General features: G+C 43.2%; 1 long non-coding RNA gene across 2 annotated transcripts; it reads left to right on the top strand.

The window, feature by feature from the left end:
• The first annotated feature begins 8391 nt into the window (after window positions 1-8391).
• Window positions 8392-15964, top strand: LOC121498764. Of its 2 annotated transcripts, XR_005989885.1 has the most exons (3): window positions 8411-9733; window positions 10817-10938; window positions 15243-15964. It is a non-coding gene; the product is annotated as an uncharacterized LOC121498764 (long non-coding RNA). The 2 variants fall into 2 exon arrangements; XR_005989884.1 differs by having other exon boundaries at window positions 8392-9733; window positions 10817-15964.
• Window positions 15965-27898: the final 11934 nt, after the last annotated feature.

Below are 27898 nucleotides of genomic sequence, written 5' to 3'. Positions count from 1 at the left end.
AAATGAAGTTCCCAAGTTAGATCAAAGGGAGTAGGTCAAAACTGGAGGAGACAAGTATCTTCAAGCACAGCCCTGCATCTGTCATATAGACTGACTCCCTCCCTTGCACCAGGGACCTCTATCCTAGTCCCCATGGACTCTTGCCTGAGCTGCAGGGGAGGGAATGACAAAACAGAAACAAAGAAACTTCCTAAAATCTCTGCTAGTCTTTGAGAGCTTATTAAGTGGTCAGATTTGTAACTTTTTAACCTACTATACATAGGGGAACATAGGAGACTTCTTCTCCCCCACCAACCCCCACCCACCCTTGGGTGCCTACTGGAGTCTGGGGAATTGGGAACCAGGAACTGAGCCAATGTCTTGGTGCAGTAGCCTACAAGGCAGACTTTACTGTAGGGAGAGAACTGGAAGACAGCAGCCATATGGTATCTGAGGTACCTAGGCACACCTGAGACATTTTTCTAGAGATGTTAGATTTAGGAAAAATTTGAAGACCTCACAGTGTTATCGAATGGTCACCTGATCCATGGCCTTGGGTGAGCCATGTAAGGGTGCGGTCTCCTGAGGGAGTGAGACCTGTCCTCTTGGTTGGGGGGTAAGCAAGCAGATCTGTTTTGTTTTCTTCTATTGGGGTTTCCTTGTGGCCTAATAATCACTGTATCAACATTACCTTTAATAAAATGCTGACAAGGCAATGCTTTAGGAGACTATGCTCAGGGAGAGGAAAAGAGCCACTTCCTCTAACTCAGCAATAGTTTTTAAATTTTATTTTTAAAAAATCTTGGAGATATATATATAAAATAAAATTTGCCATTTCAACCACTTTTTAGTGTTCACTTCAGTGACATTAAATCATAATGATTTTCCCTGTTTTCTCCAAGAGTGCTATAGTTTTAGCTCCTAAGCGTAGGTCTTCAATCCATTTTGAGTTAATTTTAATTTTTGTATATGGTGTAAGGCAAGGGTCTAACTTTTTTGTGTGTTGATTTTGTCTGCTGCAACTTTGCCCAATTTGTCTATTAGCTCTAGTAGCTTTCTTCTTTGCAGATTCCTTGGAATTTTCTATATATAGGATCATGTCATTTGAAAATAGAGGTAGTTTGTACCTCCTCCTTTCCAATTTGATGCCTTTTATTTCTTTGTTTGCCTAGTTTCTCTAGGTAGAACTTCCAATACAATGTTGAATAACAGTAGTAAAAACAGGCCTCCTGGTCTTGTTCCTGATCTTAGGGAAAAAGCTTTCAGTTCTCATTAGTGACTATATTGTTTGCTGTGGGGTCTTAATAAATGCCCTTTATTATATTGATAACTCTACTTTTTATCTGAGATTGTCTTAACTTCTACTTCATTTTAGGGATGTTTGGGTGGCTCAGTAGTTGAGTGTCTGCCTTTGGCTCAGGTCATGATCCTGGGGTCCTGGGGTCGAGTCCTGTATCAGGTTCCCCACAGGGAGCCTTCTTCTCCCTCTGCCTGTGTCTCTGCCTCTCTCTGTGTGTCTCTCATGGATAAATAAATCTTAAAAAAACAACAACAACAACAACAAAACTCTGGGAAGCCCGGGTGTTCAGCGGTTTAGCGCTGCCTTCAGTCCAGGGTATGATCCTGGAGACCTGGGATCAAGTCCCACATCAGGCTCCTTGCATGGAGCCTACTTCTCCCTCTGCCTGTGTCTCTGCCTCTGCCTCTCATGAGTAAATAAATGAAACCTTTTAAAAAATATATTCTATTTCAGTTTTTGAAAACAGTTTTGTTGGATATAGAATTCTCAGTTGACAGGTTTTTTTTTCCCCTTCAGCGCTTTAAATATATCTCCATGATTTCTGATGAGAAACCAACTATTTATCTTATTAAGGGTCCCTTGTGTATGATAGGTCACTTCTGCTGCTCTTGGGATTCTCTTTTTCTCTTAGGTATAGTAGATTCATGTCTTTAATCAAATTCGAGAATCGATAAATATTCTTTTTACTCCTTTCTCTCTCTCTTCTCTTTATGGGACTCCCATAAAGCATATGTTGGTCCACTTAATGGTGTCCCACACATCCCTTAGGTTCTATTCACTTTTTCTTTTTTCTTTCTGCTTCTCAACTGGATACTTTCAATTGTCTTATCTTCAAGTTTGCTTATTCTTTTTTCTGCATCCTCAAATCTTTTGAAATTCTTTAGTGAATTTTTCAGACCCAGGATATCTGGTTCCATTTTACAATAGTATTATTTTTTTTCATGCATTGTTTTCCTGGTTCTTTTTATTTCTATGTCCATTTTTTCTTTTAGTTCTTTCTGCATATTAAGAGAGTTGTTTTAAAGTCTTTGTCTAGTAAGTCTGACACCTGGGCTTCTTCAGGGATGGTTTCTATCCATTTGTTTGGATCCTTTGAATTTTCCAAACTTTCCTATTTTTTAATATGCCTTGTGATTTTTTGTTGTTATTGAAAACTGGATGTTTGAACAGTATATCATGACACTAAAAATCAGCATTTCCCCCTCCCCAAGATTTTCTGTTATTTTTTAACTGATTGTGGAAATCTATAATTATCTAATTGTTTAATGACTTTTCAAATTATTTTTGGAGAGCTTATTCCTGGTTGTATGTGTGATCACTGAAGTCTCTGTTCCATTTGCTTATGTTTAGCTAATGTTTGATAGAGATTTTGTTGAATGCCAGAAGCTACCATAAAAATAAACAAAACAAAACTGCAAAAAAAAAAAAAAAAAGAAAGAAAGAAAGAAAGAAAGAAAGAAAGAAAGAAAGAAAGACAAAAACACAGGGCTCACACAACATGCATAGGAGAAACCCTGAAGTGCCCAGTTCTGGTGAACAGGAGACATTGCACTGCAGAGAACTGCAGGGCACTCCAGGGACCTCTTCTTCATAAAGCCACTACTTTCAAGAGAAGAGAGATAGCTGACCTCCCTAAAAAATAGAAACAGACATAGAGAGTTAGACAAAATGAGGAGACAGGGGAGTATGTCCCAAGTGAAAGACCAGGGCAAAGTCACAGCAAGAAATTTAAACAAAAGAGAGATAAACAAAATACCCGATAAGGTATTAAAGTGAGATAAACAAAATTCCGATAAGGAATTTAAAGAAATGATCATAAAGATACTCAATGGGCTTGAGAAAAGAGTGGAGGACTTCAGTGAGTGAGACCCTTAACAAAGAGGTAGAAAACAAAAAAAGAACAAATCAGAGATGAATAACTCCATAACTGAAATTAAAAATACACTAGAGGGAATAAATAGTAGACTAGAGGAGTCAGAATGGATCAGTGATCTGGAGGATAGGGTGACAAAAAGCAATCAAGCTGAACAAGAGAGGAAAAAAGAATAATAAAAAATGAGGCTGGATTAAGTGACACCATTGAGTATAATAGTCACATTATAGGGATCATAAGGTTCAAGGATTCAAACATAAGAAAGAGGAGAGAAGGGGGGGTGCAGAAAATGTATTTGAAGAAATAATAGCTGAAAAATTTCTGAATCTGAGAAGGAAATCAGAAATCTAGATCCAGGAGGCACAGAGAGTCCTCCAGAGAAATGAACATTGCATCTCGTAGGTCTACAACCAAGACACATGGTGATTAAAATGGCAAAAACTATGGTTAAAGAAAGAGCAATCCAAGAGAGAGCAGGGAATAAAGAAAGCAGCAAGCAAAAAGAAAAAGAGTCACGTACAAGGGAACCACCCACAGAGATATTTGCTAATTTTTCAGCAGAAACTTTACTGGCTAGAAGGGAGTTGCTGAAAGGGAAAACATATATATTTATACCCAAGAATACTCTATGCAGCAAGACTATCATTCAGAATAGAAGGAGAGATCAAGAGTTTGCCACACAAACAAAAGTTAAAGGAATTCATGACCACTAAACTATCCCTAAAAGTAAGTCCACAAGTAGGAGTAAGAAAAATAGGAAACACAAAAGCAATAAAAATAAGTATATCTACAACAGTCAAGGGATTCACAAAATAAAAGGATGTAAAGTATGACACCATTTACCTAAAACCTGAGGGGGAAAAGAGTAAGAATGGGCTCAAACTTAAGTGGCCATTAACTTAATATACACTGCTATATGCCTAAAATATTATATATAGATCTAATGGTAACCCTAAATCAAAAACCAGTGATAGATATGCAAAAAAGAAAAAGAAAGGGATCCAAATGACAAAACAAATGAACAAAGAAAAAAAAGAGACAAATAAAAAAAACAGACTCTTAACTCTTAACTTGGTAAACTGATGGTTACCAGAGGGTAGGTGGGTGGGGGGTTAGTGAAATAGGTGATGGGAATTAAAGAGGACACTTATGATGAGCACTGAATAATGTATAGAATTGTTGAATCACTATATTGTACACCTGAATCTAATATAACACTGTGTGTTAACTCTACTGGAATTAAAATTTAAAAATCAAACAACAATGAGCATTTGCTATCTCTCAGAATTACTATAGGTCAGAAATTTGGGAGTAGTTTGCTTGGGTGGTGTTGGTTCAAGATCTCTTATGAGGTTACAGTCAAGATTGTCAGCCAGGATGGAAATCATCTGAAGGCCTGCCAGGCTGAAGGATCCACTTTCAGGAAAGCTCACTCACAGAGCTGACAAATTGATACCAAATATTGGCACCAGGTTCAGCTCCTCTCTTCCTGGATCTCTCTAAAGGGCCACTTAAGTGTCCTTAAAACATGGTGGTTGAGGGGATCCTTGGGTGGCTCAGTGGTTTGGTGCCTGCCTTTGGCTCAGGGCATGATCCTGGAGTACCCAGATCAAGTCCCACGTCAGGCTCCTTGCATGGAGCCTGCTTCTCCCTCTGCCTGTGTCTCTGTGTCTCTCATGAATAAATGAATAAAAAACCCCAAAAAACACTGTGGTTGATTTTCAGCAAAGAAAGTAATCCAAGAGAGAGCGGGGCAGAAGCTATTGCTTTTATAACCTAAAGTCAGAGTTCCACATAGCATCATTTCTACCATGTCATAATCTTTTGAAGCAAGTCCCTAAATCTGGCCCATACTCAAGAGGAATTAGGATTTATCTTTTGAAGCAGGATATGTCAAAGAATTTGTGAACTTATTTTAACACCACCACACAACACTATGCCAGGTTTTACTGACCTACCCAAATACCCACTAAACTGTCACACAATCTGAGCAACATAAAATACTAACTTATTTTATGAAAAAATATTGATTAAAAAATGCAGCGTCAAAAGTAGAGAGTACATACATATTGGGTGTGTGTGCCTGTGTGTGTGTGTTAGAAAAAGAAAAACTGAGAGCTTTCTGGGTTACTCACATCAACACTATAACAAACTATTATCTTAAGGAGTGCTTCATCTAGACACTATCTCTTAGGATCCTGGCAGAAAGAACAGGCATAAAAGTGGTCTGATTTTGCCCCCCTTACTGTCTTCTCTTCAGAAGGTTTTGCCCCAAGATTAGGATTTCAAGCCCTAGGGCAGACTCTAAGTTAAAAGCAGGCCATTTGAGCAGAGCATCCCAGTTAGGTCCAGTCAGTGCAAACAGTTCTTGCTTAGCAGAAATTGCCCAACAGAACAAGGCAACCGACAAACAAAATTATAATGTGAGAGGAACATACACAAATACGGACACCTGCATTCAGTACTCCTCACTTGGGCTCAGCAGAAAAAAAGGTGATCTTGTTTTCTGAACATTTGGCCCTACTAAGTGTTATATGGTCTGTGACTCCTTTTTTTTTTTTTTTTTTAAGATTTATTTATTTACTCATGAGAGACACAGAGAGAGAGAGGCAGAGACACAGGCAGAGGGAGAAGTAGGCCCCATGCAGGGAGCCTGATGTGGGACTTGATCCTAGGACTCCAGGATCACACCCTGGGCTAAGGGTGGCGCTAAACCTCTGAGCCACCAGGGCTGCCCTGACTTCTTAGTTTTTAAGCATGTTTCCTCTGACTTTAAGCAGCAGATTCCTCTTAGCAAGAGAGCACTGTGTACTAAAATTGGAAATGGTAGGTTTTTGGAGCAGAGTGAAAATATTGTGTTGACAGCCCTTTGTCTGCATTAGGCAGCAGAGTTGTTTACTTGGGCTGGAGCACAGCTTTGTTGAGGCAGAGAGTTGTGGTCCTATCATCAGGGCTGCCTAGCAACAGGTCTCTGCCATACCACAAAATTTCAAACTGGGCTGGGTCACAAGTACCCATTTTGGGGGATTTCCGCATGACAGTCTCGCCTTCACTTTGTCATAGTGCTCCTAAAATCTGAGTCACATTGTAAGATGCAAGAGTAATTATTCAACGTTCCCCCAAATTCTCTTCTTGGGAAAGTTAAAAAGAATATTTGTTCTTTGAGTACATTTCTTTAGATACTACAGAGAGTTGGTCACTGTAGATTACTGAAAATACTTAACTTCAGTTTGAATCTTATTCTGACAAGTCAGTTTAATATTTAGCAGAGTAGCTGTGTACTGTGATCATACTATGAACAAAAATAATGCGTTTTAAAGACATATTTTGTCGTTAGAAATGTTATTACCATGGAAATAAATAATATGTGGGCATATACATCCCACATCAGATTACAGGGATTGTGCATGGTTTAGAACGAGACTAATTTATAACTCATTCATTTATTAAACAAGAATTTCTGGAATGACTACTCTACTAGACTTTTAACTAGGAAAGTTAAAACATTTGCCACCTGCCTGTCAGAGCTCACAACTATGGTAAGAGGGAAATAGTAGAGGGGAATTTAATGAGTGAGAATTATAATGTGTAGCAGGAGAAGTTCAAGTAAGGGTAAAAGGTTTGGAGATTAGGATGTGCTTGAGGAGGGGGGTCCTCCATGCTGGAGAGTAAATGAGATCTATGCACGACGCCTCCCAGGTACTCCTGACAATAGAGCCAACAGCAACGTACCTCTTGCCCCACCAATAGATACTGGACATAGGATAGTGTTTTTGCTGTGTAAAATTGTGAACCTGTTTATCTTCAGGTAAATTACTGTTGACATTGGCCCTGCTTTGCATTATTTATGATTTTAAAAAGCAAATTGATTTTATTACAAAAGAACTATTTTTCCTCAGAGGGTTTGTTGATTAATGTCTGTTGCAGTTAAAGTCTCAATATAGCCACTATGGACGTTGGTCACTTAATCCCTCTATCAAATGTTTTTATTAGCTACTGTGCATTTTGTATTCAGAAACTCAACATTAAGTGGATTTATGCTTGGATCAGGTTGAAGGCTTGAGTTAGGAATTAGTGTTTTTTTCTCTATTTCAGTTTTTGGATACTCTTTGTGGATAAATTCAAGGTGAGCAGGTTAATATCAATGTATGCCAGTTTGAATCTTTCACCAGAATATATACAAAGTAGACTACTGATCTTAAACTATTGCCTCTCTTGACTCTTTAAAAGCATAAAACTAAATCTTTCCATCTTTTTATAGTAACTTTGGCAAAATAATGTACAGGAGATGTTGGATATATACCTTTTTTTTTGACAATGATAATGGCATATTCATTCATTGCTACTAATTACAGAACTATGGTAAATATTAACTGGTTAAGTCAAATACCAGCCACATTTGCTGACTAGTGCTAACATTTTGGAGGAGGCTAATTTAGGTTTATCTGGAATGTTTGAAGTATTTAGTTCAAGAATCATTTCAGATCATAGGTACTCATTTCTTGTTAAGATTAAGTAGCTAATATCAAGCTAGAATGGGTTACATAGCAGGGCAGAAAGGAAAAAAATAGTTAAAATAGATATGATGTTAAAAATGACATAATTGGATCATTGATAAGCACTTTAAAATAAATAATGATGAATAGGAATCTTGAGATTGATAAGAATAATGAAGGAGTTAGACCAGATAATAGTGAAATAGGTATAGAGATAGATGTGATTTAATATTTCAAGTAGAGAAAAGTAAGCATAGATGTTTCTTACCTATTTGATCTAGCTAGTTCTTGTCTTTGTATAAGGTTCAAATTTCATAGTACAAAATGTGTTTTTGAGATCTTGGCTTTTCTCCAAAATGGATTTGTTTTTGAATGTCAAGAACATCAACAAACAAAGTTTAATTATTCATTGCTCCCGTCACCCCCTCCCACCCCGCCTCACCCTTTAGCTTAGTCTTTAAAATACTTCTCGGGACCCCTGGGTGGCACAGCGGTTTGGCGCCTGCCTTTGGCCCAGGGCGTGATCCTGGAGACCCGGAATCGAATCCCACGTCGGGCTCCCGGTGTATGGAGCCTGCTTCTCCCTCTGCCTGTTTCTCTGCCTCTCTCTCTCTCTCTCTGTGACTATCATAAATAAAATAAATAAATAAATAAATAAATAAATAAATAAAAAAAATACTTCTCAATTGTGAAACCAGTTATCATCCAGAAATGGCATATATTATATGCTTCCTTCACAATTTGAAATACTCAAGACATTATTTTTCTTCTACAGATATTTCACCTTATTCTCTTCAATATATATATGTGCGAAGGGCTACTAAATTATTCCCATTAATTTTCCAGAAAGGGAAATAGTTGCAGGATCCTCTGAAACTTGGATTTCTTTGGAGTTGGCAGGCTTGAGTTCACATTATGTTTTACTTCATACTTCTGATTCTATACTTCTTAGTAATGTAACATTGGGGAAGTTACTCAATCTCTTAAAGCCTTTGTCACTAATCTGTAAAATGAGAACAGTGATGACACCTACTACATAAAACTGTTTTTTAAAGGATTAGATTCAAGTTGAGTGGTTAGTATAGTTCCAAACACTACAGAAAATGTTAGCTATAACTGCAATTATCGTCTCAAGTATTTGTCATGGGCTGAATTGTGTCTGCCCACCACCGGATTCATAGGTTGACATCCTAGCCCCCCGCATCTGAGAACGTGAGCATACTTTTAGATAGGGTCTTCAAAGAGGTAACGAAGATAAAAGGAGGCCATGTGGGTAGGTCCTAGTCCAACATGACTGGAATCTTTACGAAGAGGAGACTGATTAGCTTCTAAACACACAGAGGAAACGTCACATGAAGACATAGGGAGGAGGTGGCCGTTTGCGAGACAGAGAAACTGCAGTAGAAATCAACCCCGCTAACACCTTGATCTTGGACTATTAACCTCCAGGACTGTGAACATTTAACTTCTGTTGTTTAAATCACCTCACCTGTGGTACATGCTACAGCTGCCCTAGTGAACTAATACAGTATTACTGCCAAAAAGAGCACATTCCTCAATAACAAGTGTAAGGCAAGGAAACTTTCTGAAAGCTACTATGTTCGGTCTGTTTCTATCATTCTCTTGCATGGAAAATCATCCACTGCATGTTCTACTCTCTGGCCCCCTATGTTGCTGGCTGTGGGGTTTAGCTAGCCGGTGTGCTTAGGCCTCTGATGAAGACAAACACGAAGATCATGTGGCTGTTGTAACCCAGATGCCCCAGGGCATAATATCAACAGCTTAATGATTTGGCATTTGCTAAGTCAATACTGGTTAGAGCAATAGGTCTGGGGTAAGGGAGGCAGAGGTGAATCAGAGTGAGTTTCACAGTTAAACATCACTCCATGAGAATGGCTTGTATTTTTCTCCAAGCAGAGCTAAAGATGTTTGCTCACTTAGTGTTATTATGGGAACAAAATCATGAAACATTATAGATTTTGTTTTCCTTAAACCAGATGGAACCATGGTTTCATTGGAACCGGGAATAATAATGCCCACATGGACGGCTGATTGCTCTTGGCAGACGACTCCTCTGAACTCCAGGTGACTCTTTTTTTGTTTATAGCAATTTGGACTTCCTTTCCAGTCCTTCTTCCAAGCCCATCCTTGCTGACGGCTTGTCACTCTACTTTTCCCCTCTGGCATACCAGTGTAGGCCAGATGCGGGCAACTGGGTGAAACTGACAGCAAGAGAATCCAGGTTACTTGGATTGTCTTGCCCTCTTTTGAGGAAGCCAAGGCTCAACTCTTCTGGGGACAGGAAGCAAGGACTTGCCCCTCGCCACTACCCTCAGGAATTTCTGTGGCCACACCATACCCCTAAACGCTCCCTCAGTGACTGAAAGCAACTTGTGTTTTGCCTTTGGAGATGGGGACTAAAACCTGTCATTAACACGAATACTAGGGGAGTACAGGAGGTTGGCTCTCCGTAAGTGAGACGAGTGTGTGTTTGTAAATTGCAGGTGGTGGGAGAGCCTTTGGTCTGGGTCTCCGCAGGCCTTTGCGGAGGGTAGGGCAAGTGCGGAGTCCACAGCAGACTAAGTGCCTGCTTACACTCCTGCTTACACTCGAGGCCTTACTTTTCCCACCTGGGCCTGTTGCTGCTACTCCTGGGAGCATCTAGCCAGGAGCAGCTGGCAAAGGAGAGTCGTGGTTTACAGAGTCCCCAGCATCACAAAGCAGATGGGCATTTGGAGCGAAGAGACAACAGCTGAGGAGACATCACAGTCACTTGGCTTAAACCTTGTGACCACCCTGAGAGGCAGAGCAGATACGGGCAGAGCATCTCTGCTTCCTCAGGTCAGTGACCTGTTGAGGTGTTGGGAGTAGAACCGGGCTGGGGCTCTGAGTCTGAGTGGTGTGGTGATGCTCTATCTGCCCTTGGGTCTTGCCTGGGAGGCCGGCAGCCCTGCCTGGCTGGATCCAAGCCTGGCTTGATCCCTGCTCGGTCAAGGGCGCTCTGGAGACGTGTCACACTTTCACCCACCAGGCCTGCAGCGTCAGCTTCAGTCAGTCCCTGACCACATTGTTTCTTGTATCTCACAACAATTTCATTTACTGAGAACTTTCATTGTTGTGGGCTATCGGGAGGGCTGCCTGGAATGTTCCCTGCACTGTGTTTTCCAGAGAATACACGATCAGGAAGCCCTTTATCTCCGCCAACAAGAAAGATCCAGAGATGGAGCTCAATGGATCACAATGACTTTTTGACCTGTGTTTCCTGCTACATGGTGCATCCAGAGAAGGAGGTACAAGAGTATAAGTTGGAGATAAAAGTTCCAAGTCCAGATTTTTCCCAGCTGGGAAAGGTCAAAGTCCAGAAGCTGTGCCCTAGCAACTCTGTGCTCTAGCAACTCCAGTTTTGCCTGCCTTGCTCTGTAGAAATAACATGTCTTGGTGGAAGCTGCAAAGGTCAAACTGTACAAATTGACCTCGGGCCTGTTAGGTGATTATACACTGAGTTTACACTCTGCACCCAAACCTGCTACATCTTGGCCTGCCTGCCTGCTGCTTATACAAAAAGGCGTTTCTGAGTACGGGGGGTTGGCCCAGGCAACACTGCCAGGAAAGAAAACCAAGGGTTTTGTGCTGCCTCCCAATCAGTGTGCCAGCGTGCTTGAGCAACTGTGAGAGAGGCCAAGTTCAGACGGCAGGCAATCCGCGGGCCTGGAATTCCCCTAGAGGTTCCCATGGAGACTCCCCTGCGAGAGCTGCTCCCACAAGCCCTGGGCTTGAAAGGGGCAGGAGGCGCCTGTGTTAGTGAGGAAGGAAGGTCCAGAGTGTCTGGGTTGGAAGTGGGTGGGTTCCTGGTTGGGGATGGGTTTTGGAAAAAAAAGCAGCTCCTTAAAAAGTCTGCTGAGATGAACATTTCAGATTGGGCATCCTAAGAGGGTAAAGGACTCAGAAGGGTGACTTCCCAGTACCATCCCAGGTGCTCCAGTCACTCTCCCAAGACACCGTTGTCTGAGCCAGAGGTGGCGGAGAAGACGACGGTAGGTCTGCTCATAGGTCCTCCCTCAGGCCCCGAGGCAGCCTAGCTGTTAACAGCTCCCTGCTGCCTCCCAGCAAGGTCCAGCCACAGACTCACAGATCCCACAGACCCCACAGACGTGTCCCCTGCCCTCTCCAGGCCTGGAGTGGGAACGAAGGCTGAGGGGGTCCTCAGTGAGACTCACTGCTGTGCGAATCGGAATGCTTGGACAAGAGACCAGAATATTGTCGGTCTGCTTGCCCAGATACCCTTTGTGCCTACCTGTCCCTTCCTTCGTTTATCTAAGTAGAGCTCTCAAGACTGACTCTGTGTCAGGCTAGATACCAGGCCCTTGGGGTGCAGAGCTGAGCAGGCCAAAGTCACTGCTGAGCCCCCAGTATGGAGAAGAAGCAGGCTTGAGCGATTACAGTGCAGTACAGTGCAGCACCCCTGGAGCCTGGTCGCCGTGCTGAAGGATATGCCGGAGAGGAAGGACACTCAACTCAATCATGTGAGATCAGGGAAGACCTCCCCGAAGAGGTGGCAGCTAAGCTGAGGCCTAGTTCAAACCCAGCCCCCACACCCCCTCCCCTTGGTCTGTCTGGGATGCTTACCTCTAGTTTTTCAGTCTAGCTTGTCTATCCACATATACCACTCAGCTTCCTCTCTTTGCTGGTCTTATCCTGAACCTCAGATTCCTGCCCCCCGCCCACATCAAGCCTCCTTTCTCTCTAAATCTTTGTTGGTGTTTACTCTCTGTGCCAGGCACTGGGCTAGGAACCTTATGAAGGTTGCCTCATAGTCACTCTATGAGATAGTGGCATCTGCATGGGTTCAAATCCCAGCTCAGCCTCCGTGTGGCTCCATTGCCATGACTACACAGTAAGCTTCATGACAGTACACACCCCAGAGTGTCAGTGTCAGGAATAAGTATATTCATATGTGTAAAGTTCTCAGGGTGACATCAGGGGCACCTGAGGAGCTCCATAAGTATTTGCTAATGTGGTGGTAGCTTCCATTTTACAGATGAGGAAGTCAAGGTTCGGAGACTTTTGTCCCAGAGTTACACAGACGAAAATTGTCAGGGGGCAGATTTGGAGGCAGACTTCCTGACTGTATGTCCAGAGTGCCCTCTTCCATGACACATAGCCACATCTGCTCTACGGCTGCCTGACACCAACTGTGGTTCAGAGTCCTATCTGCTCCCGGGTCCGAGGCCACGACCTCCTGCCCTGCTGGAGCAGCTGGGCTCCTTCTGGCCCAGCACAGCCTATACCCAGACACTGGCCCACACAAGAGTTGGGGCCCCAAGGCCACTCTTTGCCTGAGCCCATCCACTCGGAATGGCTGTGCTTGTGCAGAGGGAAAGAGGCAGCAGGAGGACAGCCAAGGATGCTGGAGGGCCAGAACAGAGGAAGGTGGAGGGAGGGCCATCGTGGAGGGACAGTGGGGCCAGAGGACAGGGAGGCAGGTGGAGGGAGGCTGGTGGGTAAAGAAGGGTTGCAAGTGAAGGAAAAATGTAGCCTCATGGAGGCTTTATGCAATAGCTTGTAGACACTGACGATAAACACGGATGAAGATGCTAATTTCTACAGTTGTTCTAACAGGTAGGTCTCAGAGCCACTCTCTTGGTCTATGTGAGCCCACTCTTCAGTCCTGTGGGCCATCTGGTAGGAAGAGTGGTCTCAAGATGGTGAGATTGACCGGGCTGGGAGATTGGGTGAGAAGGTGGGGTCTGTGATCTCTGAGTTCGTGCCCTTTCTGTGACCTTGGGGGAGATGACTTATCTTTCCGGAGCCTGTTTCCTCATTGGAAACTAAGGGAAATTTTGCAGTGTCCCTCTGAGAGATATTTTGAAGCGTAGTTACAGACCATTTTCCAAATACAAAGTGTCAGATGTACAGCAAGAGTGCTGGCGTTTTGGCAAATCTGCAACTCAAGTTTTCAACTATTTTCAACTATATTTTCACTATTATTTCCATCCAGGAGCATTTTCCTAAAGAGAGGCCAGGTTCATCCCAGTGGATCCAATACTGTATTCATCTGCTCCTGAAAAACAAATATCAGAGTTATTTATTTATTCAAGTTTTGTTTGAGACATTTCACCCTATTATCCTCTGGCTGGACCACTGGACCTGCACTCAGAAATGGGAACCAGCTGACTAAATAAACACTTGTCTATGGAAAAAGAAGCAGGAAACACGTTTCCAAAACTAGTAATATTAACAAACTTCCAAGGGATATACAATCCATAATTAATGACAATTTGGGGGGAAAAAGACATAAAAATTTGGAATTTGAAATATGACTCTGAGAACAGGTTGGTGAGGTTTTTTTTTTCTCTCAGTATCTGTCCACCCTTTTTCTGGTCCCTTTCCCTTCTGACAGCCACATTTATTCAAATTCTTTCTGTAAATGTCTTTAGTCTGAGGATTTAGATCTTGGGGTTCAATATTTCTTGCCTGGACTCCCAGAGTGACCTGTCGATAGGAGCTTATTAAAAAAAATCTCAGTATGTCATGTGACCCAATGTAACTGATTCTAGCTAAACTCACAGGAGGGTTGGTCTTCTGGCAAGGCTGCCTTTGGGGTTGGATTCAGTGACAATGGACCACATTAGGGCAGACTCCAGTCTAAGAGCCTAGGCCAATATTCAGCAGGCCTCGGGTGCCTGCTGAATGGGTTTGACCTCCTGGAATGGGTTTGACCTCCTGGATCTGCTCCTTGAGAGAAGCACCCCATCTAAGTCCCCTGCACCAGCCCCTACAATGCCAAAATTCAGGAGCCAATCACCCGCATGTGCCAGGCTATCATATCACTCTCCAGTCTTTCTCTCAAGTGTGTTTGGGACAGAAATGGCTAGTGACCCCTGAAGAGTCATGGTCTCCTTGCAAGTGAACAGTTGCTGTTGAAAAGCCTCTGACCGTAAAGCACTGCATTTCTGAGACTACCCCCACCTTCCCACTACCCACAGTCCTCCCTGGGTGATTCATTCTAGCCAGTGAAATACGAGACTGAGTGATGTGACATTTTCCAGCTGAGGTGGTTAGGTAGCCAGTGTTTCCCTTCACTTTCTTCCCTCCTTGTAGCACTAAGGTAGCAGCCCGCATCCCTGAGTCACTGTGTGGATGAGAAGCTCAGGAGAGCTGCCTGGCCAGGACCATCTGATTAGAGTTTTTATGAGCAGGAAACAAACTTTTGTGTTCGGCTGTTAGTATATTGAACTGTTTATTCCCCCACTAGCCTATACTGACCAAGATCATGCCCGTGCAGCATTGCCCAAATATGCCTTAGGATAAGTGGGATTTCCCCAACTCCTAACTTTTTCTGTGCAGAAGAGTCCAGTCCAATCCTTCCTATGTCCCTGTGGCCTTGTTGGAGTCTCTGTGAGTCTCTCTCTCTATGCTCCCAAATGGAGCCTCTCTGTGAGGAAACAGTAAAGCGCATGTAGAAGTTAAAAGCATGATCTATGAGTCAGACTGCTCAGGTTTAACTCCAAACTCCACCACTCACTAACAGGTGAGACCTTGAGCAAATAGTTTAACGTCTCTGGCTTCAAATCCTCTCTCTACAACTTTGCAGAGTCATCATGAAGAACAAATGGAACATTTTGGGTAAAGTACCTGGCACACAATCAACACAGCAAATATTACCCCTACTGGTACTACTTACTGAGCCTGCCTCAGCGTCACAGACTGTGCAAACTGAGCAATCCCATTGCTACTCTGGCCTCTCCTGCTTTCTCTTCACATGGATAATTCACACTAAGGACTCATACTTTTCCTTCATGGGTATTTGTATTTTTTCTACCTCTGTCCCCCAGATGTCACCCCTCCTTCTAATCTACCTGAGATGCTATAATAAATTTACAAACTTATAAGCATTTTGCAAAATAAGTAGGTGGATCCAAAGGAAGTGTCCCCATGTGTGTGTTGAATGAACATTTACCTGCTTCCATAGACGGTGGGTCCCAAGAACTATGGTCCTCATGCATAAGCAATGCCCTCCCTGCCCTCTCCCCACGGTTCAATGTTGCCAGAAGCTTTTAGGGCTTACAAAAGCATTACAAAATGCAGAAGGTGAAAAGGGGAGATGGATCAGAAGTACCCAGACTAGTACTGGAAAGGGTTTCCTCCAACATTTCAGAGGAAAGAGAAGCTAGAGCATGTCTGGGGTAAGAAGGAAATGGAAGAGAAGAGGACTATGAGCAGTGCTGCCCAGACATCTCTCTCTTTCACGATGGTCAAGAAGCACAAATAAAGCCCTGAAATTAAATAGAGTTGCTCTTCGGGGGCTGGACTGTCTCTTGTGTGTCATGGTCTTACTCTGTGACTGGACCGTAGGGGCCCCAGGGTCATTAGAATAATGACACACTTTTGCATAGCTTGACATTGGTCTTTCAATCAGATCAAGGAGCTTATTTGAAAATTTAAGTCAACACTTGCAGCATTCATTCAGCTGAGTGACAGGATCAAGGGGGTATATCTGGGGCAACAGGTATAGAAAAGCCATGAGAGAAGCTGGCAGGTTCTTGAGGTGAGGCGGCACCTGTGCTTTGTTCTTAGCTCTGTAAATGCTGAACAGACCAAAAGGAGGGCAGACTGCATGAAGGCAGACTTCCCCAAGCCCAGACTCTCAGGGCGCTCTCCTCCCATTACGATGCATCAAGCAGGAGGTCATCTGAACACGTCAGCGCCTTGACTGTTGGTCTCATTTTAGGTTCTGGTTGGAATTCAGACTCATTCACAGCCTCCATGCCTCTGAGCTCTGACTGAACCTTTCCTCATGGCCTCTGTCGGCATTCTCCCAGGTTGCAGAACCTGGCCTAGAAGAGCTTTAAAGATCATGTAGTACAACTCCCTCGTTTCAGACAGTATGAAACTTGAAATCCCATAGATTTCCTCCTCTAGCGCCTGCTTTGCTAAGCTCAGATGGTCACAGAATCTGAACTTGGCTGGTGGGTCAGAGGGCCAGCATTTCCCTGGAGGCGAAAGAGAAGCATCCTTCACAGCCACAGGATGGGAAGACCTGGAACGTGAAGTTCCTAAAGAATGTGCACAGGGCCCCCTTCCTCCTGCAGCCCTGGGAGCGGAGGGCAGCAGGCACTCAGGCAGGTAGAGACGCCACAGGCTGCCTGCCCTGCTCACTGCGGCTTGGCATCCGGTCCAGGCGGCTTCCTGGGGGCGCCGACCCTTACTCAGCAGTCCTTAGCACGAGGGCTCAAAGGTGAGCGGCATGGCACAAGAGCAACCTCAACCCTTTGGCTTAGGTCCCTGTCCTCTATTAAACGCAAATAGCCTTGAGCAAGAGGTGCCGTCCTGGGAGAATAGAGACCTGAGTTCTAGGACCTGTTTCCCTGCCAGTCCTGAGAGACTGTGCGCAGCAGCTTTTCCAGAGGGCAGCTTAGGGGGAAATGGGTGTGGAGAGAAGCTGGGAGATTGTGTGCCCTAATGGGGAGCTCTGCTATCCGGCTACCCAACACAGAGAGGTCCGCGCTTCTACTTAGAGCCCACATGCGACACTCTGGACAACTGCATCCCGAGCCCTTGTTAGGAGGCAGCCCTGGTCCCAGAGACATAAACCATGGATCCAAAGCCTCTATCTCTTGAGAGGAAGCTGGAGAGAGGATTCTGGGATTGCTCCTCTGTCCTGCATGAGACTACGGGATAAGCTAGCCAGAAGGTAGAGGTACCCATTGCGTCCATGGAAATCCCTTGATTACCAAACTAATGGCCCTTGAAGATTTTATACCTTAAACACTGCTTGCCAGTTTTCTCCAGTGGAAGAGGAGATGGCTACGGTTATTTTTGTGGGTTTTTTGTTGCTGTTAATGTTTTTTACTTCTGAGGGCCCACTTGTTTTGGAGTTTTGAGTTTGAGTTTTAGCCATTTCAGGCAGAGGAGTCACTTTAGCTTGCTTGAGGGAGAGCTGAATTGTGTTAGCCAGAGAATTGTGTTGTAGCTAGTACAGTGAGTGGTGTATGTTGGCTTTGGGTTAGCGAAGGGGTTGAAGGGAATAGACAATTGCAATGTTTCCTGGCTATCTGCCAACTTTTTAACCCATCTTTGCTTTATTTTGGAAATTCCAGCTTTATGAGTCCTCCTTTCATCAGGAAGAATCCAGAAAATCAGTTCCCAAACTCCTTTGCAATTAGAGCACAGGCATCGGAATCAGAGTTACACTGGACTTACAAGTGAGAACTTTAAAGGAAAAGGCTCTGGGTGAAACCCATTTTGCTGTCAAGGAGGCCAGCAGAGGTTTCTTTCAGAAGAAGTGGGACAGAAATTACATCAGTGCAGTGGAGTGCTGGTAGCCTTTTTCCTTGGTGGGGCAGCCACCAAGCAGCAGCGTCTTAACCAGGGCAGTTCTGTAGTGTGGATTCAAACGTTGTTCTATGAGATTGGTTCTTCAGGCTAATTCTGTGAGCTAGCCAATTTCATTTTCATAAATTCCTTTCTGCTTATCAGAATCAGCCTCTGTGGTTTGCAGTGGAGGGTCCTGAAGGATTCAGCAACCAACTGCTAACTCCACCATCCCTTCCTACGGACACTCTGAGCCCGGACATTGCTAGCCATAGCAGCAGCAAGAGTCTCTTGTCTCAAACCTCCACCCTCCACACATGTTATTTCTGCCTGTAAGATCCAGGCTTCCCACACTTTCCTCTTGGACCTATCCCCTCACATTGCCAAGCCAACAGCCACTTTGCAGCAAATGGATTGGTGAAGAGGTGGTTTGTAAACCCCATGTGACCACATGAGTCACCCTCAGCCTGGTTTCAAAGAGTCAGTCCATCATGAGAGAGGACAAGTCCTTGCTCCTGGAGAGAGAGGCCAAGTGCTCCTCTAGGATGGCTCCCAACAAGGAAGCCACCTTGGGGGTTTCCATTTAGGTTCCAAATGCCTGGCCATCATTCCATTCACAGAGCCTTTGACCTCTTCTTGCTTAGATTATTCACCACTAGTCCATGATAGAATCCAAAGAAACGCCCAGTTAGCTAATTTCTGCTTGTATCCAAACTGAAGTATTTATAGAATGTAAACTCCACAAGGATAGGAATATGTTCAGTGACAGAATAATCCTAGTGGCTAAAACCATTCTTGGCACATAGTGGGGTTCTCCATAAATCACTGTTGAACAAATTGTGAATAAGTGGTTACATTTGTTTATTCTGCAAACTTTCTACCAGATAATGGCCTAAAATATACTTTGGTAGGATTAACAATACAACGTTGGAAATTTGGTATGTCTTCAGAGTTTCACACACACAAAATATTTATATCTGCCTATTCTAGAAACCTATAGCTATGATAGGGGATACCCAGTGTGAAACCATAGTGGAGAAGACTGGTTTACCTCCATGATATTTTTGATACCACCCACTAATTAAAATTTTTTGGCACTTGAAATATTTTTATTTGAGGCAGCCTGCTAACTCCCTAAATCTCTACTATCTGAAAAGCATCTCATCTTCAAAGACAATGAAGGGGCAACTGTGCATATTGACAACTTTGGTTTTCAGCCTCATCTTTAAAGCCTAAATAAACTAAACATAAGCCTCCCAGTGATGCCACCTTCCTGTACGTGGTTTCTAGGAGATTGTATAGAGTCTCACATTAGAGACATTTTTAGCTGTGGCTGACATCATGCTAAAATATTTGCATGCAACACCACATTTCTCTTTCAAGGTCTTTGAAAGATGTAAGTCACATAATAATCTCCAGTTGACAAAGGAAGAAAGTGATACATTAAATTATTTGCTAGTGGATGGTGGTACCAAGATTCCAACCTAGTCCAGCTGACACTAGAGCCTATAGCCCTAATCATTGAGTATTCTGTATCTGATCCCCTAGAGGGTTTCTGGGGCTCCTCAATGTCTGTATTTGGAAACAAATAGTCAAAGATGATTTTCACCCATAAATATCCAGTTCCCCGTCTAAGTCACAGCACCTACTTAAGGCTCACTGGGAAGCATTATGAGAACTTAGACAACCCAGTGAGAGTCACTGTTTCTAGGATATTATTCTCTAGTCTTACACTCTGACATGCCCCATCTGCACAAATGCAATTTTTAAAACCAAGTATCTCTAGAAAATGTTCTGTGCACTCATTCAGCAGAATGCAAAGACTCACCCTTCTATCTTATCTTTTTGGTCAAATATTCTGTTCTCTTGTATCACTCCAAGTGGATCCAATTTTGCAATTTCTCTGACAGAAAAGTTCTGGATTGCCAAGTGACTTCAGTGGTAAAGTCTTGACAGCAAAACCTTTTGTTTCAGTTTGCCGTAAGGAAAAACTTGGTCACATTACATCAGCTGTTTCAGACTTATCTTCTGTTTGCTGCAGAAAGTTTGCTTGAATAGTTTAAACACAGGTGAAAAGTGGAGGGGGGTGAGCAGTGAGATGGAATACCGCTTAGTTTCCAATCCTTCACCTCTTATCCATCAAAGGAAGAAAGAAATTTAGAGACTATTTTAAAGATAACAGACTCTCAGTCATAGAGGTCTGTTACAGTAAGCTGTGAATAAATGATTTTTCAGATGCTTCAAAGATACTAATGTTTGTGGAGAAACATTTTCTTCCTTAAAATTTGTTTTTATCATGATAGTAATGCTTGTGTGAAAAGGCAGTTAAAGAAAGTCATGAGGAAAAAGAAAAAGAGAAAAGACATCTAGTAAAATCTAAATTAGCCTCTCCATTTCATGAATCCATTCTCTAGAAATAATCAGTATTAAAAATGTTCTATTTCATTTTCTATTAACATATAAGCACAGATACATATATTTTATAGTATTTGTATATATGACAAGCTTTATGTCATTGTTCTAAGGCCCAAATGTAAGATAGACTTTTTTGAGATTAAGTTAGCTGATAGAAGTCCCTATCTAAAAGTCTCTTACCTACACCTCCTTTTTTTTTTTTTTTTTACAAGTATGATATTTATGGACATTTCCCTTCTTTGGACAGTGCACTGAGAATCCAGAGATGAAGTGAATTTTGGCCTAAGCTATTTCTGTAACTAGAACTTGTGGAGAGATCTAATTGTGTTCTATCCTGCTACCTAAAGTCAAACCTGAAAATCCAAACCTGAGTTTATAGCCAACACTGGTGTAAATAAAATGAAACCAAAAAATTTTCAACCCAGAAAATAAACAAAAAGCCCATTAAAACAATTTCCATTTCTGGGGTGCTTGGTGGCTCAGTCAGTTAAGCAACCTATTCTTGGTTTCAGCTCAAGACATGATTTCAGGGTCATGAAATCTGGCTCTGTGCTTAGCTCAGAGTTTGCTTGCGACCTTCTATCCCTCTCTGTCTGCCCTTCCCTCTGTTCTCTCTCTCTTTCCCTCCCTATAAAAAAATAAATAAATCTTAAAAAACACACACACAACAATTTACACTTCTTTGCCAGAACAGAAAGTCATTGTCAAATAAAGGATATTAATGCTTAAGTTTGGTAGACAAGCAAAGTAACCAAGAAAAAGAAACCAAGCCCAGCTGAGCCATTTGTAGAGGAGTGAACCATTCACTTCCCACCCTCACGGGGCGGTTGCTAAGTGGAATCTATCATTCAATGCCCAGCAATGGAACGGAGCCAAATGTTCCAGGGAGGGGGCTTTCTCACTATCTTGGGCTCACCTAGGAAACCAGATCTTAATAAAGTCCCTGATTACTTTGCCATGTCCACAACTTAGCCTTTTTCCTGGAATGGGAGAACAGCTGAGAATGTCGGGCAAGTCCTCCTTGCTCATATGATTCCCCTCTTTTGGTTTCTTGTCCACTCTTTTTGAAACCTGGGACCAGTTCCAGTCCTTCTTTATAAGGGTGAGACCAGCAATTTAGTTTCAGTTTGATTTATACCAGTACCTAACCCAGGATGGAGTTCAAATAAGAATTTTATAAACACTTTCTCATGCTAACATATGTGTCTTGCAATCGAGATATCTGGACATGATATTAAACAAACATTACCCACCACAAAAACTAGTTGGATCCATTTGTGGTTCCCTTGGCCCTGGGTAGTTCCTTCTTTAAAGGTTCTGGCCTGATACCTGTGGGAAGTAGCTTTTGACCTCAGTAGGCTGCCGGCACGTGAGTTAAAGCATCCCTGAATCATTTTCTGTTTTTCTCAGACCTGTAATATGACGCTGGAAGGCCCAGCCCCTCCCTAGTGGGTAGATCAACATTCTTCCTCTGGCACTAAACTTACTTTATGACAGTTTCTGTTGAAATTCTTTTGGTTGGCGTGGGGAGGAAGCAGATTCTCCACAAAACAATGCAGGATCAGGATGTTGATTTTCCTCATTCGCTTAGATGTCCTGGATGTATTTGGGAGTGGGCTTTCTGAATGCCGTCCTACAGGACCTTACTGCCCATGACCTCTTGGAAAAGTTTTCCACCCTCCATAATACTTCCAGCTACTCTGAACATAAGACAGAGAGGATGCAGTGGTTGATTCTCTAGCATTCTCTCACCAAAGGTTCTATACATTGTTCTTATGTTACCCACAATCCTATCATTGCCAATAGTAGCAATAGCTAATGTTTACCAATCACTCGCTACATATACAAGGAATTTTAAGCCTTTTCCATGCATAGTCTCATTTAGTTCCTGTAACCCAGTGAGGTGCGTATCACTGTTACTCTGTTTTGCAGACAGGGAAACAAAGGAGCATTTGGGCAAACAAACTTGCTCAAGGCCATTCAGCTTATAATGGGCAGCACCACCACTAACCCTGGTCTGTCTGGCTCCAAAATCCATGCTTTTAGTCATGACCCTAAACTATCTGTCAAGTCAGAGTTGATGCTAAGGAAAAGGAGTCCCAGTTTTATAATTGGCACTAGGCATGGTGCTAGGTCAGAATCAAATGCCCCTTTCTTATGCTCATCATCTCCCAGGCAGGATGTTGATAAGCACAGGAATCCAGATGGACAAGGTGAAAGAGTAAAGGAGTAGTTTAAAGATGCAGAGCAGGAGGCAGGGAGAGAAGACAGGCAAGGGTGGGAAGGATCCTCCTGTGAGCATAAAGAGAGAGAAAGTCCTCTGAACTCTCTAGAAGGAGTCAGGCAGGGCCTACCCACTGAGGGAATGAAGATTTTAGTGTTTCCAATAGGATCAGTGTTTTGACTGTGAGTTCAAGGAAGGACAGCCACCAGCCCCAGACACCTAAGCCCCAGACACCTAAGGGAGGAGCAGAAATGGCCTGGTGGCCTCCACGGAGGGGGTAGCCAGTCCTCCTAATGTATCTCAGTCTTTGCAGTCTTAAAGAGGTGTACTTTTTGAAAGTCGACCAGACTCCCCAGCCCTGTGTCCAACCTTAACCATCCAAAAGAAACTCATAGAAGCCTCTCCCACCCACACTACCTCAATCACATGTCAAAAGAGTGTACCAGTAAATAGCCTCAGCTTGCTGCCCATAGGTGGTAAGGGCAGGGTGCCTGCCCCAGCAAGGTCTCAGATTACCAAGACTTTCCCTCTGCACCCCCATTCAGCGGGACATTTTTCATGCCTTATAAGTTTTGGTATAAATAATTAAAACTAGGTTAGCCTTGTCAGAACTAAACACATGCAGCTGCAATCTGATACAGCTTTTCGAGGGGGGGGGGGGGTAGGGAGGGGCTGTGTGTTTGTTTCTTGCTGATACATAAACCTTGCCCAGTGTATAAGTCCACATTCCAGGGGTCATGTTCCCGTATCTGTTGGCAGAAATTAAAAGCACATAACTATCAGCTTCACTCCCTTCGACCAAACAGCTACCTGGACCTTGGGGCAAGCTGGCACCGCCAATGTGCAGCTGTGGGCAGTAAACTGTGTGTCTAGGTTAATATTGGCTTATGTTTATATCTTCCCTGATAGGTGGATGGAATTTGCCTAATGATTGTGTTTCCCTGAAAAGTTAATCAATGTCTAAACAAGCCGGTCACAGACCATCACAGAGGTGTGGTGAGATTGGACTCTGAGCACTTGTTGCCAAGGGACCATGTCCCTGGGGTCAGAGCAACAGGAAAGCTGCAGTGAGCCATGCATGTGACCTGACGAGGCCCTGGGCCTCCATTGCTGCTGGGCTCTTGTACGCATTATGCAAAGCTCTAGAATCTCAACACAAGAGATGCACCTCCTGGGCATCACGTGACCGGTCTGACCAAGGTGCCTGGCTGTAGCTTTCTTTAGGCCCCTTCATCACCGTGACCAGGGGACCTTTTTGCCAGCTTCATCAGGGCCGTTCATCTCAGAGTTGTCAGCCAGAGGGGCACTTGCATCCATGCAAACATGTACTGAGCATACATCATGTGCCACATTTGGATGATACTGAAAGGAAAAAAGTGACTGAAATCCCAGCCCTAGAGCAGCTGACAGTTGAGAGAAGGGAAACAAAAAAGGCAATTACAATTTGGTGTATGACACGCTTCATGAGGGAGTCTGCCTCCCTGAACACAGCCTGGGGGATCAGGGATGCTTCCTCAAGGAGAAGAATAAAATAGCAGAACCCAGACGGCAGATGAGGGTTTGCCAGGTTGGTGGATCCTCAAAGACATCCACATCCTAATCACCAAAACCTGTGAATATTACCTCATCTGGCAAAGGGCACTTTGCAGATGTGATTAAGTTAGGTATCTTGAGATGAGAGATTATCCTGGGTTATCTAGGTGGCCCCAAATGATTTTTTTTTAAGATTTTATTTATTTATTCATGAGAGACACAGAGAGAGAGAGAGAGAGAGAGGCAGAGACACAGGCAGAGGGAGAAGCAGGCTCTATGCAGGGAGCCTGATGTGGGACCTGATCACGGGATTCCAGGATCACACCCTGAGTTGAAGGCAGGCACCAAACCTCTGAGCCACCCAGGCATTCCAGTGGTCCCAAGTGTAATCACAAGTGTCTTTATAAGAGGGAGACAAAAGGAGATCTGACCTCAGCCAAGGAGAAAGCAAGCTGACCACAGAGCAGACTGGAGTGATGTGCTTTGAAGATGATAGGAGCTGAAAAAAACAAAACAAAACAAAACAATGAAATGGATTCTCTCTTCAGAGCCTCCAGAAGGAACCAGCCCAACCAATACCTTGACTTTAGCCCAGTGACACAGATTTCAGACGTCTGGCCTACTAAAGTTTAAGAGAATAAACTTGTTTTGAGCCACTATGTTTGTGGAAATTTGTTACAGCTGCGATGGGAAACTAATACAGCAGGGGTGGGGTTTGGAGAAGCAAGTGGCCCAAGCAGAGGACACAGTATGGCAAAGGATGGATATGACAAATCTTAGGACTGTAGCTGGAGGACTGTGTTGGTGTCAGGGAGTGGAGAGAATGGTGTGGTCAGAGTTCAGACTGCAGAGGTCAAGACTCTGACCCTATAAGTCACATCACTGAACTAGGGTTTCTTCTGAGGGTGCTGGGAGTCATTAAGAGCATTTTGAACAGGAATGAGATCAAATGGTGACTAAGGAAGATAACTCTGGGTAGCAAGGTAGAGTCCCAATTGAGGAGGGTGGTGTGGCCTAAGACCAGAAGGGAGGCTGCAGGCTACATTCAGTCCTGGGTCTGTGGCTCTAGTAGCTCTCATTGGATTTCCAAGCTCTCCTCCAAAGTTCCAAGGGACCAGATCAACTTAATTTCATTCAATTAAATACTGAATCATTCCTGTCTTATACAGAAGTGTCCAGGTTTGTCCTTTATAGTAATTGCCTACAAATAACACTGTGTTAGGCTTGAGTTTTTGAGATATAAAATTAGGCTATGCAGGTGGATTGTTCCAACTAGATCTTATGTAACTATAAGGAGGAACCTACATAACTTGTGATAGCAGCTGGGCCTGGAACTGGTGGGCTAAGATTTGAGCCGATTATATCGGCTACTGTTGATTGATGCTGTCTGGTCTCTGGACCCTCCTAAGGTGCCATTTTGGTGTCTGCACCAAAATCCAGATTTTCTTACACTCTCCTAGATGCCTCTAGACAGAACTTGATACAAACCTAAATCCCTGCAGGAGCCAGTCAAAAGATAAACAGATAATGGTGAACCCTGTTCTGCCTAAAAGCATTTGAATTCAGATGATTAAAAAAATACACCCCATGCAGCCCGAGGCCAACTTTGCAACCTTAATGAAACTAAGCCCCTTTCAAAATCAGCCTTCTCTCACAGCTTTATCAAGGCCCCTTATAATTAATTAATTAATTAATTATTATTATTATTTTTAAAAGATTTTATTTATTTATTCATGAGAGACACACACACACACAGAGGCAGAGAAACAGGCAGAGGGAGAAGCAGGTTCCATGCAGGAAGCCCGACGTGGGACTGGATCCCGGGACCCCAGGATCACGCCCTTGGCCCAAGACGGTGCTAAACCGATGAGCCACCCGGGCTGCCCTCAGGGTCCCTTTAATAAAGGGAAACCCACTGCTGTGGCTTTTCAAAAATTTGATTTTTAGTATGGGAGGAGCTAGAGAGAGACAATCTGAGTGAAGCAGGTGCCAGAATCTTCTTGATGTACAGGCTTGAGCAATTGAGAATACCAGCCCTCCTCCTCCTGGCCACCCCAGCTGCAGCAGCCAAGGTTAAGATAAAGTTTAAAGGACATTGTTAATAATAAATCACTTAGGAGAAGTCATTGGTTCAGAATATGAACTCAAGACTGGGGTGTATGGCCAAGGAGAAGAGCATTTGAGACAACCGGCTCTTCTTCCCGGGCAACGGGCAAGGCAAGCTCTCATTTCATTGAAGGATTCAGGGTAGTGAATGAGGGAAATGGACAACTGAGTAAATTAGCAAAGAACAAGAGGCCTAGAGCTGTAATTTTCTGACTTTGTTTATAGTTTTGAGATCTTCAGTCTGCATATCTATAAAATGGTACTTATTAACTTTGCCCCAAACTCGGTGCACCAAAAAGTTTACTGAAATGAGAAGTGAAATAATATCAGTAAAACCTGGCAGGGTTGGCTTATTTATTATTTGCCATGAAAGAGGCATTCCTCCAAGATCTTCACATATGAATTTATTTAAAACTCACACCAAATCTAGGAGATACTTTAGGATGATCCCAATTTTTAAAGGTGAGTAAGCTGAGGCATAGCGAAGACAAGTACTTTGCACAAAGTCACAGTAGCCAGAGCAGGGATTCAAACCCAAGAAGTTGAGCTACATAGTCCAGGATCTTAACTACTATTGTGTTTTACAACCTTGCTAGAAAAAGAAAATCCAAATGACTGCCCAGTAACTGCCTCCAAAAAGTAGTAAAAGTAATCGAGATAGAGTTCTGTATTCCAAAAAAAGTGTAACAGTTTGTATTAGACCAAGCCTAAACAGATGTCTCTCTGATGACAGTGATAAACTCTGGACAAAGCATAAAAAACAAGGAGCCACTAGAGCATGTGTGAAGCCACTGGAGAATGACCATAATTAAGCAGAAACCAGAGGGGAGTTGACACATGCAAGAAAAAAATGAGTATAGGTGAGCTTCCCTTTTAACATTTTTTAAAATGGATTTTTAGCTAGCGGTAACCCTGATAAGTCAGGTGTGCAAGATAACTATAATTTGGAAATTAACTGGAAACCATACTGGCTTGAAGAATCAGATAACTGAATTTGGGGCTGCCAAAGCATCTATAAAGTAAGGGGGAAACCCTGGAAAGGAAAGAGCCAAAGAGAGGGAACCCCAAATTCTGTATATAAACTCTGCTCAAATCTCTGGCTGACCTCTTAACTACATACATATATAGGGCAAACTCCAAGCAGTTAAGCTAAGGCTAAAAGATCCAAACAAAGAATGCAGCTGCTGTCCAATGGAGGGGAGATAGAGTTTGAAGTTTGAGTTCAAACAAGTTAGGAACCTATTAAAACAACAATGATAATAAAAGAATGTAAAGAAAATAAGTTCACAATCGGTGAAAATATTTGAAATCCTAGCAAATAAATAAAAAGTATTAAAAATAACTTGAAATTCTGGAACTGAAAAAATACAATTTTTTTTTTTTTTAGATTTTTAATTTATGAGACACACAGAGAGAAAGAGAGGTAGAGACACAAGCAGAGGGAGAAGCAGGCTCCTCGCAGGGAGCCCAATGTGGGACTGGATCCCAGGACCCTGGGATCATGCCCTGAGCCAAATGCAGATGTTCAATCGCTGAGCCACCTATGCGTCCCAAAGAAACACAATTTTAAACTACACTGAATAGGCTCAAGAGAAGATTGGAGATGACAGAAGAAAGTGTCAGTGAATTAAATGATATACCAACAGGAATTAAGCAAA

This window comes from Vulpes lagopus, chromosome 9 (genome assembly GCF_018345385.1).
Source record: "Vulpes lagopus strain Blue_001 chromosome 9, ASM1834538v1, whole genome shotgun sequence".
Classification (NCBI taxonomy): domain Eukaryota; kingdom Metazoa; phylum Chordata; class Mammalia; order Carnivora; family Canidae; genus Vulpes; species Vulpes lagopus.
The sequence above is the reverse complement of the archived record's forward strand: the minus strand, read 5'-3'. Positions and strand labels throughout refer to the sequence as shown.